Source organism: Corvus kubaryi, unplaced genomic scaffold (assembly GCF_017639235.1).
Source record: "Corvus kubaryi isolate FWS band 111438036 unplaced genomic scaffold, C.kubaryi_AGA036_p1.0 37328, whole genome shotgun sequence".
Lineage (NCBI taxonomy): Eukaryota > Metazoa > Chordata > Aves > Passeriformes > Corvidae > Corvus > Corvus kubaryi.
In genome coordinates, this window is record NW_024581106.1 from 1,105,143 (window position 1) to 1,120,926 (window position 15,784).

Here is a 15,784-nt window from a genome sequence, read left to right on the forward strand (position 1 = left end):
ACCCACAGGTTTTCTTTATGCGATGAACAATAACACACCTGTTAATTTAAAAGTACTTTTCACCTACCTACCTATATGTGTGTGTGCAAATATGGGGAGGTTTTTTAATTCTACAAAATCTGTTTTCATCTCCCTTGCCTCCTTTCTCAAAGCCACGTAGAAGTAACAAGAACATGTTTAGCTCAATAACTGCTCTTGAAAGATATGTACAGTAGCAAGTTAAAGAGTTCGACTTGTCTGAAAGTGGAAGTCATTACTTAGACTGGGTGGGCTTGTGAGAGAACCTGTCTGTCTGGCACAAGAATGAGATCATTCATTAAGTCTGCCAGCCATGTAGAGCTTAACTGAAGACGCTGGAAAATTTAAAATGAGAAAATGAAGACAAAATCAAATATATATTGAAACTACTGGGCCAAGATTAAACAGTGTAGAGAATATTCCACATGAATGTAAGAGAAAGAAGGAATCACAGCCAAAGCCCATTTAGACCAACTTGAACAATGTCACCTCACAAAACCACTGAAACTGAAGAACATGACACTCCAGAAAGAAGGGGCTTTCAGAATCCAAGGCACTCACTGTTAGGAGAAGTTTTCATGTAGTGCAGCTTGGTATATAGGTTTCTAAAATGTCTCTTTGCATTTTGTTGTCTGTAACAGGACATGGCAGTAAAAACAAACAAATAAATCCCACTTATTACCATAGAATGACTTGGAAGCCTGGTTACCATCACTGTGGCTAAGTTAAGTATATTACCTTGCCATGAGATTTATCTGTATATTCATTTGTGTTCTTACAAGAATTACTATCATTTTAGGGAGGTTTTCCTTCTCTGTTTTCTGGCTTGTGTTAACTACTTACTGCTCCAAAGCCACAGCTACATCAGTAAATCAAATACTCCCTTGTACTGTGGTCAGCCTGCATCACACAGCCAAGGTAACTGTGTTTAAACCCAAACCCTACCATTCACTGCAACAAGGTGGCCTTCTTTTCCAAGCTGCCTGCTGGGAATCAGAGGTGCCCTTCATAATTATGAGGTGCCCTTCATAATCTCCCATATCATCCCCAGGAGCAGTTTGAGAAAGCGTAACTCGCCATGGGCCAGAACCATGGGCTGAAAGATGTCCAATGCCATTTACCAGCACAGATGTAGCATGAACACAACTTGCTCGTATTTTAAATAAATGCAAAGCATTTTTTCAGGTTAGTGAAACCTCCATGAACATTTTTTAATGTAAAAACAGTTATCATCCTCCAAAGCTACTGTAAGTAGTTCAAAAAAGTAGTTTATAACTGGGTTACAGATCTCTGCAAAACATTCATGCTTTATTTCCTGGCTCAATCACCTAAAAATAAATAAATTTTGATATTATATGTCATTGGGAAATAAAAGAAAAAAAAAAGAGTTTTCACAAAATGTAACTTGAATATATGCTAGCTTTAAAAAAAATGTGTTTGGTTTATGTCTGAAACTGTTTTATGAATCCAACTCAAAAAAAACATAAAATGTATTTGCATTTTCCTTCAACTAGAAGTACTCATTGATATTAGGAATGGCAGTAAGTATTTTGGTTGATAAGCAATAGGAGTAGAACAGGAGGCCAGTCAATAGCCACAAAAAAAACACTGTCTGGCAGAAAATGTTTTTTAACAAGTTTAGCCCTCCCTAATCTCCAAATGGCAAAATTCCACAATTCCATGGTTTTGTCTTGATAGTAGTAATACAAGAAGGGTTTTTGCAAATTAACTTTCTCTTACTTTTGTCACCCAGTGGGATATGAGAGACTTGTCTAATCCCAGCTATTTTTGCTTGGGATGAAATCTGGAATTTCTTGTCTCTTGTTAAGACACAATTAGTGAGAGATGCCTCTGCCCAAATAAAGATGCAAACAAGACCATAGACCAAAGCCTATAGTATAGATTTAATTTTACCATGTATGTGAGGTAGAGAGATAGAAAGAAAAAGAAAAGAGAGGAGATAGAGAGAGAAAGACAGATTAAGCAGAAGATAGTCACAACACATAGAGGCAGCTGCATCCCACGAGTTCTCCACTGTGGGCTTCTTGGTGGTGGAGGGTCCAAGGTTGTTCAAAACTTTTCACTATTTATACATTTTAGCAAACAAAGGAATTCATGCTCATTGCCTACACAGTTCTCCCATGCCATTGGTTAAATTATTTCCTTGACTCTAATGCTAATCAGTTTGCACGTTCAGTCTTTCTCTTCTTTTGAGTTGGTGGGTTTCTTGGGTAGATGGGTTGAGAGTTGGTGATCATGGTCTCCCCCTGCTGGAATTACCTTTCACCCAGTCTGATCTGATTTCAGCACAGTTGCAGTTGACTTTCCTTGTGGCCCACAAATTCTCATTCTTTGTGTCCGTTATCAGTGATGCATTCTTCTCCCCAAGCTTTGTTATCCTCCCCCTAGGTCTGAGATAACACTCAGACAATTGTATCACCTTTTTCTTATCTGTGGTATCTTATCTTACAGTCCAAGTTCCAGGTATCCACAGAGGTATATTTGAAGGGGTGGGGAGACGGGGGGACGGTTCAGTGGTTGTTGGTGGTCACAGATGCCATCTGTCCCATAACTTGGGGTGATATTTGTTTGACTGGTGATGTGTGTGCAAGCAGCTGCTTCTCTACAAATTTTCCACAGTGGGACTTTTTGTCTGGATGAAGTACCCAGGATATGCTAACCAGATCTCACCTCTGCCAGGCCTGTAATCAGCACCACCCAGTCATTCTCTTCTGTGCTCAAATTATGACAAAGTCCTTCTGTGGCCTTAACAGTGTTTGAGACAAGCAATCTTTCTTTTCAAGTCCTTACATTTCTCTGCAGAGAAAGTCTAGTCAGCCAGCTGATTAGACAGCCAAAGTTAGGTAAAACAAATGGCCTGCTTCTGTTGCTTCAAGTTGATTTGGAAAATCTCTCTATGCAAGAGATAGGCCAAGTGCCTTTAAAAATCCAGCTCCAAGTCTCTGCAAAATCCTAACCATGTGTTATGAGCTCAGTCTGCAAGTACTTTTTTGAAAGTACTTTTCCATGCTTACCAAAGTCCCTTGGCTCATGTCAGCAGAAAATATTTGCCACCAACCCAAACAGTTCAAACTGCAGATGCTGCTGAGAAGCTGGCTCACCCCTGCAGGAGGAGGTCAGATGACACAATAGCGCAGGACACTGACAAAAACATGTACATATGCAGCCAAGAGCCCTGTGATGAAGGGAACACACTGCTCAAGCCTTCCCAGCACATGGGATTGGGTAGTCCACAGTGGCTACAGACCTGATGCTGAAAAGGTTTCTGTTGAGTGTCATGGAATCATAGAATGCTCTGAGTTGCAAGAGACCTTAAAGATTATCTAGTTCTAACCTCCCTGCCATGGGCAGGGACACTCTTCATTAGATCAGGTTGCTCAGAGCTCCATCCAGCTTGCCTTCAAACACCTCCCAGGATAGGGCAGACACAGTTTCTTTGGAAAACCTGTTCCACTGTCTTACCACCTCATAGTAAAGACATTTTCCTACTATCTAATTTAAACCTACTCTCTTTCAGTTTGAATCCATTCCCCCTTGTCCTATCTCTACATGACCTTGTTAATCATCCCTCTCCATCTTCCTTGTAGGCTCTCTTCAGGTATTGGAAGGCTGCAATTAAGTCACCACAAAGCCTTTCCTTTTCCAGGCTGAACAATTCCAATTTTCTCAGCGTTTCCTCATAGGAGAGCTGCTCCATCTCTCTAATCATGCTGGTGGCCCGCCTCTGGACTCGCTCCAACAGCTCCATGTCCTTCCTGTGCTGGGGACCCCACAGCTGGGTACAGCACTCCAGGTGGGGTCTCACTAGAGCAGAGCAGAGGGGCAGAATCCCCTCCCTGGCCCTGCTGCCCACGCTGCTTTGGATGCAGCCCAGGACACATTTGGCTCCCTGGGCTGCAAGTGAGCATTGACAGATCATGTCCAGCCTCTCATCCTCCAGCATCCCCAAGTCCTTCTCAGCAGGGCTGCTCTCCATCTGTTCATCCCCCAGCCTGTGTTGATACTGGGGATTGCCCCAGAGCCAGGTGCAGCACCTTGCACTTGGACTTGAACCTCAAGAGATTTCCATGGGCCCACTTCTCAAGCTTTTCCAGATGTCTGCCTAAGGAAGGAATAGGAGACCTGAACATCCACACAAACAGAAAGATGAAAAAACCTCAAGCATTTCTGAAAGTGAGAATAAGTATTTCTACCCTGCATTGAGAAAGAATCTGGGATCTGTTACTTTTCCCACTGCAATGGGCCTTCAAACACCTAAGCTCAGCCACAGAACATAGCTGTCCAACAAATCCAGTTGCTACTTTGGGGATAGCTAGCTTACCGCTTTTACTCAGAGAGAAAGTAGCAGACAACTGTGTACTCATCCTGGAAGAATAAAAGCTTTGTTCCCTACATTATTTTGGATATAGCTCAGGACCAATCACTAAGCCTTAGCAGTTTAAAAAGAAAAAACAAAACCAAAATACAATTAATATCTTCAGTATTTGCACTGCCAAATATTCCCCTGTCCTCTCACAAACTTTTGGATGACTCTGAAAATGCTCTAAATCTCTGTTACAATGCAACATCAATCCAACATCAAGGGACTATATTTGCTGAACACAACACACTATTCAATACATGACTAGGAAAATTGTATTTGTGAGTTGCTACTCACAAGTTAGAAACTTAGGATAGGATTTTAAAAGGACACTTCATATAAAGAGGAAAATAAGCATTAACTGCCAGGAAGAACTGACATAACAGAGACACTCCAAAGATGCAGAGATTTTTGTTTGGATAAAAGAGAACTCAGACAATTGAAGAAAGCAGGATTATGATGTTAATACCTAGGTGAAAAGAAAGCTGTGTCAGGTCTCACCGTCTTTTCTGTTTCTGTATTGTCTAGTATCAGTAAATTTTATTCTCTCCTTCTCTAGGTTTCCTAATGCTGTCACCATGCTGTGCTCAGTTCACCTCCAGTTCAAGAATGAGATCATGATGCTGTGATTGAGCTGGTTACAAAAGGAAAACTGACTGTGATAATTCAGATTAATGTACAGGCATCAGCTTCCTTGGCAAGCTGTTAACACAGATGCAGGTCTTTACAGTTGCTCAGTTCTCTTTTTTGCTTCCAGAGTTTTCCCTTCTCTGATTCCCTGTCTCCCAGTGAAAATGAAAGGGACAGTGCCATTGCAGGTGATTTTGCTTCTTAGTTGTTTTCCTTGACATCCACTTACAAGCCTGAAAGCATATTTATTCACTATTTGTTTTGTTGTCACAACTAAAGCCTTCCATCAGATACAAGAACCTCACTATGAAATACACCAGAAGATTACCTCTGTCTCAGAAAGCTCTAGGGGGCAAGTCTAATTTACTTTTGTAGAGTCAAAGACAGGGAAGAAGCTAGTAATGGAAATATTCACTGGAGGGCCAAAACTAATAAAATTCCACAGGAATGGAAATATAAGTCTTTCCAAACAGGAAACATAGGAATGCAACTCATACAACCATAATTCAAAACCAAAAAATGACAGATCTGGGAGTAGAACAATGTGGAGTCAATTTACTACTTTGTCTGAGAGATACGACAAAAACAGTGGCAGGTCCTAGGTAAGTTATTAATAAAATAATTTCTAGTGGCACAGAAGGCTGAACCAAACAGCTGAATTTACAGCATCCCAAACACAGGTTTGTAGAATCCACGAATTCAAATCAGGGCTGTTATTTTGGTATATGGAACAGTGCTTCTATGATGGAGCCAAGGTTAGGAAACCGTGGCTACAGAGTCAAATCCAGAAAGACACTTGAGGAACTCTGTGACAACCAACACTGAATTAAAATTCTTCATACAAAGATCATTAATTCCGAATACCGAATTCAAAGGCTGAAATATCAAGTTCAAAATATGTGCAATGTTCTGCTATCAGGAAAATGCCAGAATTGAGAGTCACTGGGATTCATGTTGTACACAAGAAAGTGTAAGGCTTTTCAATTTCAATTTCCATGCTTTAGAACTCCTTACAAAGCAATGTGCAAAGACAGCAAGTAGCATAAGGGAGTTGGAGCCACAGAAAAAAAGCATGCTCAGGTTGTTTGCCCTTACACTGCTTAAGCCAGAACTTACAGGAAGAAATCACTACCCATAATAGCAATGTCTATTATTAAAGTCCAGGGACATGTTCTGGCTGTATCTCAACTACACACTGGGAGCACCAGGCCACTGCATGCAGCAGTCTTATACATTTTTATGCTGCTATTATTACCTTGAGTTCAATATAAGGAATCCCAGACTGCTGCCCAGGCAGGATGTACTTGGATCCAAACTATAATCATAGAATCATTGAATCATTTAGGTTCACAAAGACCTTTAAGATCTTCAAGTCCAACCATTAACCCCATACTGCTGAGAGCACCACTAAATCATGGCCCTAAGTGTCACATCTACACATCTTTTAAATACCTTCAGGTGACTCAACCACTTCCCTGGGCAGCCTGTTCCAATGACTGACAACCCTTTCATTGAAGAAATATCCAATCTAAGGCACAACTTGAGGATGTTTCCTAGAGCAGTCCTTTGTTACCTGGCAGTATTAACTTGCACAACCATGTAATAGGGAATAGACATGTCATATTTGCCTTTAAAAAAATTTTCACCAAAAGTGGACTTCTACCACAATTGCAAATGTCCATAAGTCAAATGCAAAAAATTCATCCTAAAGTGATAACATTTTTTTGTGCATAAAAATGTTAGGGTTTTAAGCACCATTTCCCAACCTGCTCATGCTAGAAATGGTAGTTTTAAGAGAAGGAGAACCTCAACTTTTCAAGGGAACATTTCACACATTTCTCACCCAGTAGTGTGATGTGGTGACATAGTCATAAATGAAGTGGTGACATAATCACGCAATGATACATATTCACAGAAGAGCTACTGAAGGTGACCTCACAAAGGGAAAAATTTCAAACATACTGTAAATAATGTTGCATAGAACACTCTAAAATAGTGAATTCCCCTAAAATAACTCGACTTAAACTCTTTCCCAATATGTGACTGCTTGGTGTGGTCCAAACATTTCATTGTTATTCATTTGCAGGTGACCTGCACACCTTATTTTGAGGTTTTGCTACCTGCTGACTCTGCACCTACACTAAACGCAGGTTGACAAAATTCCTCACTAGATCATCCTGCAGTTTGTATATATAATAACTGACAGAAGAACTTCCTTCAGGACAGATGTAGTTGTTGGCTTCCTCACCTGGGGCATGTTTGCTCACAATCAACAGCATTTCACTCTCTAATGGCACACCACTATTTCAGTTGTTCACTCCAGTCAAAGAAATTGGAACATCAGCAATGAAGGGGTGCTTTAATCCTTGACAACTGATCTCTAAAGTAGATACACTGAGGCACAAAAGTGTTCCAAACGTGATAGCTGGCATGAGTTCCTACTTATTTACTGACTGGATTATTTTTCCAGACAAGGTTATTAGTTTTCTTTTCAATGAATATTACCTTCCTAATGAACACCTGAATACAGCATGCTACTGCCCCTAAGAAATAAAACTTTTCTCAGTGATATTTCATGGATTCCAGGGTTTTGTCCACAGTTTCTAAAGTCTCAACAGAAACACTTTAAATGATATAAACCAGACTGAGACCCGAACTGAGCAAAACACTAATTTTTCTTGCTTAAGTTCACCCTCAAAACAAATTAATGGGTCTTTCTTGACGGAAGTGCTATAGAAATAGTACAACCACCTCTTTATTCTTCAGACTAGGCACCCTACTACCCATTGTAAACTTAGCCTACTTATATGGGAAAATTTTGGCATTTGATTTTTTTGCTAACTATTTCCCTGTTAAAATGATAATGAAAAATATCTTCTTATTAAAATGGTAGGTACATATGTTGTAAAAATGACTATGTGAAATATGAGCAATGACAAACTTGAAAAGTGGTCTCACAACATGGCTATTAACATATGGCACCCTTGGCAGCATAAGTGGTCATTTAATGAAGCCCATTGTAGGCTGTGCATGTAACTTATGCTTTAACTTTTGTAAACAGCACCTAGTTGCTATGGCTTGAGGCTCTGTATAAATCATTAAACAAATATATTCAACAATTTATACAAAATCAAGAAGCAGGAAATCTCCATTTCCATATTTAAATCTGCCTGTATGTACATCATTATTTTATTAACTTCCCAATAGATGCCCTCCATCTGCATACTGCATTGACAACAGTTGGCTTTTTTTAGCCTATACTTATAGAATTTTGTATGGATGTAGAAGAATAAGTTATACTGTGGTTTTTAACCTTTGTTTAAGTAATCAAGCCAAAAGGGGTCCATGACCAGATTAATAAAATGGCTACTTATAAGGAAATGAGCTATGGCTGCCAGTCACCATCAAATCAAGAATTACAGAGCAAGTATATACAATCTTTTCCAAGCTCACATTGGGCCTCTTCCAGAAATTGAAAGAGACAGTCCTACAGGGGCTCAAGCACAGTCTTTAAACTTAATGTGAGTTATTGCATTAGCATCAGTTCAAGTTCTCTTGTGCTTAAACACGTCTCAGTCTTCGTAGTATTGATATCTAAATTCATATGGTTAGATTTTTATGGAATACAGAAAGTACAGAGTGCATAACTCTAAAAAAAAATGTACTTCTATCATTGATTTTACACCCAAACAGCTCAGAGTTCTAATAAAAGGCACACAGAATAATGGTATAAAATTATTCTTATCCCTTATTCTCAGTAGCATCAGTCAATGAGAAGCAAAGACTATAGCCTATCCATATTTAATTATAAAGAAGGTTTCTCTCTGATTAATTGAATCATTAAACATGCACAGATACATTTCATGGTATTAAATATTAGTTACCTTCCAGTATATTAAGAAGTAAAAATCAGAGTGGATTAAATGGGAAGAATTATTCTTAGTGTATGTCTTGCAGTGCATACCACCCCTTACTTGTTTCCCAGGAAACCAAAAGAAAGCATAGACATGCACACAGAACAAGAAAATGCACATAGGCTACAGAACAAGTGGCAAAAATCTTGACTTCTTTTTAATTTATTTATGGTTTTAGCTATTGTACTGTTTATTCTAGCCTTTACAAAAGAACAAATCCAGCACTACTCATAATCTGGTGCTGGCAGTTAGTCTCTCCATTAAAAATACAATAAAAACACTACTTTAGGCATTAGGAGATACGGAAAAACATACTTAACCAAAATTTCTGCAGCATATGTTCATAGTAACAGAGGATTTATCAAAATATTTTATCTGAGAACCCATGTTTTAAGTGGCAAGTAATTGTTAGCAAATGCTATGACTCAGTTCACAGGTTTATATATATATATACAACTTATACACAGAGAACTAATTTCTGCCCAATTACTTCATTAAAAGAGAGTATAAAGGGGAAGATTAAAAAAAAAAAGAAAGGGAAATTAAACGTCACTCAAAGAAATGACAAGGCTGAGAGAATAGTTTGGAGCAGAGGCTTTAAGCTGCCATGCTGTGCCTTTCACAGCTGCCTACACTTCATGTCATTAATAACCAGTAAATAAGATCTGCAGGTGGGCATATAGGGCACCCTGAGCCAAGAAGCTGTAGCTAGGGCTTCTGTCTCTAAGATGGGTGGCCAGGCTCATTTGCACAAGGCTGCTTATGTTTCCATACAGAAGTGTAACCCTACTTAGCATAGCTTCAGGGAAGCTGCTACAATACAGAGAATGCTAATTACTGTAACCAACTGGCAATGATGCATCCAAAATTAAATGGCCTGTGACTGAGCAGATGAACAATTTTTATAGCCCTAAGTTCAGGGAACATGGATATTTTGTCAAATTAACACACAGTCTATTTGGCCTTAATAGGTAAATTGAAGTCTTTTAAAACACATTAAGATGTGCTATTGAGTTATCAGTTATTAAGTACAGTTCTCCTTTCAGCTTAAAGGTGTACAATTTGAATCTAAAATACCTGTAGCCTATTACACTTTTAAAAAAAACCCCAAACCACAAAACCAACCAAACAAAAATAAACCTACAAGATTTTTATAGCCCCTCTAAGCTTAATTTTCTGGTGAAACTGCAACATTGCCTCTGCTCCCACTCCTAGTTCCTGCTCATTTCTTTGTACTTAGGCAAAATTCCCACTGAAGTCAGTAGCAGCTCTGAGCACAGAGGTCTTCAGGTACAGACACTGGAGGCTGCCTCCTCAGTCTTCAATTTCAGTGAAAGTTAGAATTTTTTTTTTCAGAACACTGTAAGATCAAAGTTCTCACTTGACTTCCTAAAATGAACATTAACACGTAAATCAAAACCAAGGCCAGACATAAACAGTCCTTGATTTTTCCTCATTGCACTTAGCAAATTAATTATCCATATATTTCAGCAGAGATGATACAGCAGTCCAGCTTTCCTACAAGCACTTTCAACAAATTCATGTATTCATCAACTAACTTTATTATACTCTTTAAAGTTACCAAAGATCTTTCTCTGAATGCTAGAAAATACTTGATAAGATGAAAAAAAAAAAATAAACTATGTATAAAAAAGTTCCAGAAGAGAAATTTTATTGCCAGAGTACAGTCCTTTTTAAAGGATGTTTTGTAGCAAGTAAGATTCACAAAGAAATCTATTGGTGCAGTACACCTGGTGAAATGGTTCATTTATAGATTTGTCAGTAAGCAAGACTGCTCTCAGGAAAAAGGAATAGTAAGAAAGTCTGCCTTAGTGTCTCCCCAGATAATAAACAGCTGGATCTAAAACCCACTGCCCTTAAGATATGAGTACAGAAATGTCACTGAAATCAAGATCTTTAGTTACTGGTCAGAATTCCCTTTTTTTGTCAGTCAAATTGAAACACAGATGTTTCTTCACCCAGCTTTCTAATACCGAAGTGTGGGATTCACCTTGTCAGCCCTAAGACAAATCTATGAAGTCTGGCCAACTCTAGCATCCCTTTATAGGCCCTGGATTAAAACTGGGCACTTGTAGAATACAATTCATCAAATTTATTTAGGATGTTTATCTGAAGATGTGATGTATCATATCCTAGAAAGCTCTGTTTCTTGGCAGTGACTCCCAGACATGGTTGGTGACATCTGCTAATATGTAGATACCTCCATCTTTTTGTTGGGTGAAGAGGAATCTAAAAAAATTTCTTACTCATTTTTCAGACAGCCAAGATGGAAGCTGTGCACCCTGCACTCCCTACAAAGGGCTCTTTATGGGTTCCTTGAAAAGAGCACACACACCGAGAGATCCCCCCTCTCATGGCTACTGGGACACCTCCTCCTTCACCCCCAGGAGCACGGAGGGGTGAGGGGAGCTGTGCAGGGACGAGCTGTAAGGAGCAAAGCTGGCAAGAACAGCTGCAGCCATCGTTCAAGCCAGAATTGATGGATATTGATAACATCATCACAGTATCTGCAGTTTTCTCATTGGCCCCTCTCTCCGCCTATTGGTTGTTCATTCCAATTACTTCTCTCTTTACTCTTCCATTTCTCCATTTCCCTCCTAACATAACCCCCCCCTCAGATAGATTTGAAAAACAACAGCACAAAGCTTATAAAACTCCAGCAGTTCCTGGATATATGTTACATCCTTCCCTCTCTTCTTTTTTCAGATCTGTACAGCAGTCTACTTCTTAATTATGTTTTTCCTGAAACTAGCCTCACAGGCTAAGTCTACATTTACCTGAACTGTGGTGTCCCAGGAGCACTCTGAAGTCTCTGAAGTCATGTCTGACAAGCTATCATCAAATACTAAAAACAGGGTGGGAGATTTCTGATTTAATCCGGTGACATTACCATGACAGACAAGAAGAAAAATTACTTGAATATTGAACATCTTTGTTAAACATTCTTGCAATGAAGAGATGGAGAAACTGGGATTACGGATTTCAGAGGTAAGTCAAGAAGGAAAGATCTGGGACTGATTTGGATCAATAGCATCTTTTATATCTTTCTGGCAAATGCCTAGTTCTGCAAGGAGACATGTACAATGCCCCTGTTGCCACTTCACTCCAGAGGTCTCTGACTTTGAGCCAAGGATAACCATACATATATTAATAAAATGCAAAACTACACTTTTTTACATTTTTAACAAGAAAGGCTTTCAAAGATCAGTTGAATTTAATAAATTCAATCCAATTAATGCAAAATTGAATGAAACACATATCTACTGCATATACTCACAGGAAATACATTGTTTTTCTCTTACATTATTCTGAAGTTCAAATAATTTCATTAAAATGCACAGCTTTGCATATTCTGGACTAAAAGAATGCTGCATGTTTAGGGAAAGATTGAATTTAAAAAAAAAGATGCCATTTCATAAGCTGGTAGCTTATATTCAACTACCAGATTCATTCTCAGAAGTGCTGAAGTTGTTGAGCAGTGAATTAGTGATACAATACTTCAGTGGGAAAACACCAGTTGGGCCATTTGCAGGTGTCTGCAGCAAAAAGCCAGGAAGAGCTGGGGCATTGTTACAATCATCTCTCTCTATTGCTTTGCAGCTTTTCTTTTTCTTCTTTTCTGCCAAGAAAGATTGTCCAGGATTACCGAACTCGGTACAACTTAAAACACTGCTCAAATTCACAGTAGCATCTGTCAAACCACTGAATAAACTGTATAACCTGGATAACCTGGTTCCAGCCATCACACAATTGCAAAGAACTGGTCAGAGGGTGATATATTTATTGGATCTCCTTGGCATCCCTCCTGTTTGAAGATGTTAGCTGCAACTGGCCTGAGAATCCACTTCTGATAATACAATACAGAGAAGAGACAGACATTTCTTAAGGTTACAGCTGGAGCAATTCAATATGTCCCCCATTACATACACTTGCTAGCATTTCTCTGCTGGAAATGACTGTGCCATAGCAGACAATGCCCTTCTAGATTTTCCATAATGCAAACCAAACAAATTATGTCCAGCAAGTTGATAGCCCATTGATAATGAAGGCAAAAAACAAGTCTAACTGCAGCAAACAGATAAGAACGGAAGGAGCAAACAGCTCAGAGGTGGAAACATCTTAAATCTTCACAGCTATTCGTAAAACAAATGAGTTATCTGAATGCCCTCTGCACGTGTTTCTGACATGATACTTACAGGCTGACTTTTCTGAAAGTGCAGAAAAGCACTGCATGTGACTGAGATTTAAAGGAAGGGGTCTGATAACTTGCTGCAGTGTGATTTCATTTTTTATGGTAAACGAGTAGTATATTTGATTGGGGAATAGGACTCTGGAAATTACATCAGCTTTTTGCAACTTTAGATAAATGGATAGTCACAAAAATGATCCATTCTCTGTCAGCAAAAATAAGGAATGCTCACAGGGGTCCACATGACTCCGTACTGATGCTGAAGAGCACACCAGGACACTCTGCTGCTCATGATTTGAAGCTGTATTTCAGAGCCTCTCAGAAGAGCTGTGCCAGAATAAATAAGAGTTTTGGAGTGACAACAATGGGCAACAAGTTTTGATGTCAGACATTAAAGATGAATCATTGGATTTTTCAGAGTTGTAAAAGATAATAGTTGCTACATGATCCCATTACTCCAAAGTCCTCAGTCAAGTGAGATTTTAGGGAACATTGACTTTGACATGCTTTTTTTACCAGAGCATAGGACAAAGAACCAAATGTACTGCAGAAGCCAACCAAGAAATTTGTCGTTCTCAGCGTGAAGTATAGCATTCATAGTAAAATACAAAGTATGGGGTAGAAAATGATGCATCCTGTGTGGGGAATGCTTCAGGTCACTCTTCAGATATGTGTTCTTACCCCTAATATGTCCATATCTCTGTTTCTTAAACTACAAGATCAAGCATAACCACAAACACACACACAAAAAAAATATATTTAATTGTCAAGATGGAGATTATTAGCTGCAACTGGATCAGAAACGTTAATAAAGATTGCTTGCATTGCTTCAGTATTGCTTCAGGTGTGATGAACATGCTAGAGGAAGGACTGTGCTCCCTCCAAATGCTTGGGATCAAAGAACCCTTCCTCTTCCTTGCAGCAACTCACTTCAAAAATTCCTAGAATTTCTGTTTTCAAGCACAACTTCTGCAAAAGTCCTGGATTTTTTCCTAGGCAGAAGAGAGGCAGTAGCAGGCCCTGCAAGAGCACTCCCAGGTACCCTCACCATCCTAGTATGAGTCACCAGGTCATGTATTGTTGCTGTGGCTAAGTCCACTTTACACCCCCCAAGTTACCCTAAAAGTGATCTCTCCCTACAACACTGTCCTGGAAAGTTCTCCCTTTGTCTACATTCTGCTGGTCACTTGCCCTTTCCCCCCTCCCATCCCTTTTCCCAACGGCCCCTGTTATGTCACTCAACCTTGCCTGTGCCCCCTAGCCCTCAGACTATTGGTTTTGGATGCTCTGCCCACCTTAGGGAGTTTTCGCGATAAAACCGGTGCAGGCTTTCAGTTCTGGCTTCTTCTTGCCTTTTCCCCCTTCGGGTGTGTTGCCATTAAACACCTCGGAGCTGCATGCAGAGAGCCCCTCTCGCCTCTCTGTCTCCAGCTCGTGCATGGACTGTGTGTGTGAGCGGCTGCTCGCGACCGCCTGCGAAGGTGAGATGGTGTGCACACGTGGGTGCTGGCAGAGCGCCGCCTGAGCGTCTCCACGAGGGACCCTGTGGAATAAACGCAGCATTGATCCACCAAAGCTCTCATTCAATAATGTATGACCTCCGTGACAGGGACTGCAGGAGGGCTGAGGACATTCAACCTATGTACCCACAAACACACCCCTCACATGGCTTGTGAGATGTCTGGCAGAGGCCAAGGGGCAGCCAAGTGCTGTATGACAATCAGGAAGACACCACCATCTGTGATGAACTACCAGGAATCAGGACATGGTCACTGAGGGTGGGAAGAAAAACATCAGAGCCCTCTTTGTTCCTCTCAGAAAAATCCACACTTAGTCACAAATTACTCCTGCTGGGATGAGTGGTGTGTATCTTCCACATGAAGAGGTTTATGGGTGACAGATGCCAGTCAGTAAGCCCTACAGGATGACCCGTGGGCACTCCAGGACCTTTCAGGAGGAGGTGAAAAACCTGCCAAAAGGTGGCACAATGTGCAGTGCACTGTTGACTGGCTGCTCAAATTAAATTTTAATAGAACTTTTAAAAATAATTTCAGCGTAAACCACAATGTATGTGAGTGAGCCTAAATTAATAAAAAACTATCTTTCAAGAATGAAGAATAAACATAATCTGAGATCAATATTTATGAAGCTGTGATTAATTGACTGATGACCAAATGATTACAAACTTCTGTCTGAGGCAGCTACTCAAATGTATTAGCTTTGACAAAAAAAAAATTAAAAAAAATACAAACTGGGTCAATGAAAAAATGCATTCCTAATCAATTTTTAATAGCACTTAAGATTTTATGATTTTTTAAACTTTCCTTTTAATAATTAATCAGAAAAATGAATCTAATTTAAACAAGGTGGTGTAAGGTGTTCTGTATCTGTTTGATGGTGTTCTTAATGAAGAAATTCAATTAGGGCTGACTTTTCACTATAAATCTCTGGTTTTAAGGAATGCTCTGATTGGCTGGTAAACATTTGAGAGTGGGAGAATAACGGAGGTGAACCGCACTGCTCAGCACAATCTACTCATTAAGATTTTACACTGTTAATTCCAGCCTCCACTTGCTTAACAGAAAAGGGAAGGGAAGGGAAGGGAAGGGAAGGGAAGGGAAGGGAAGGGAA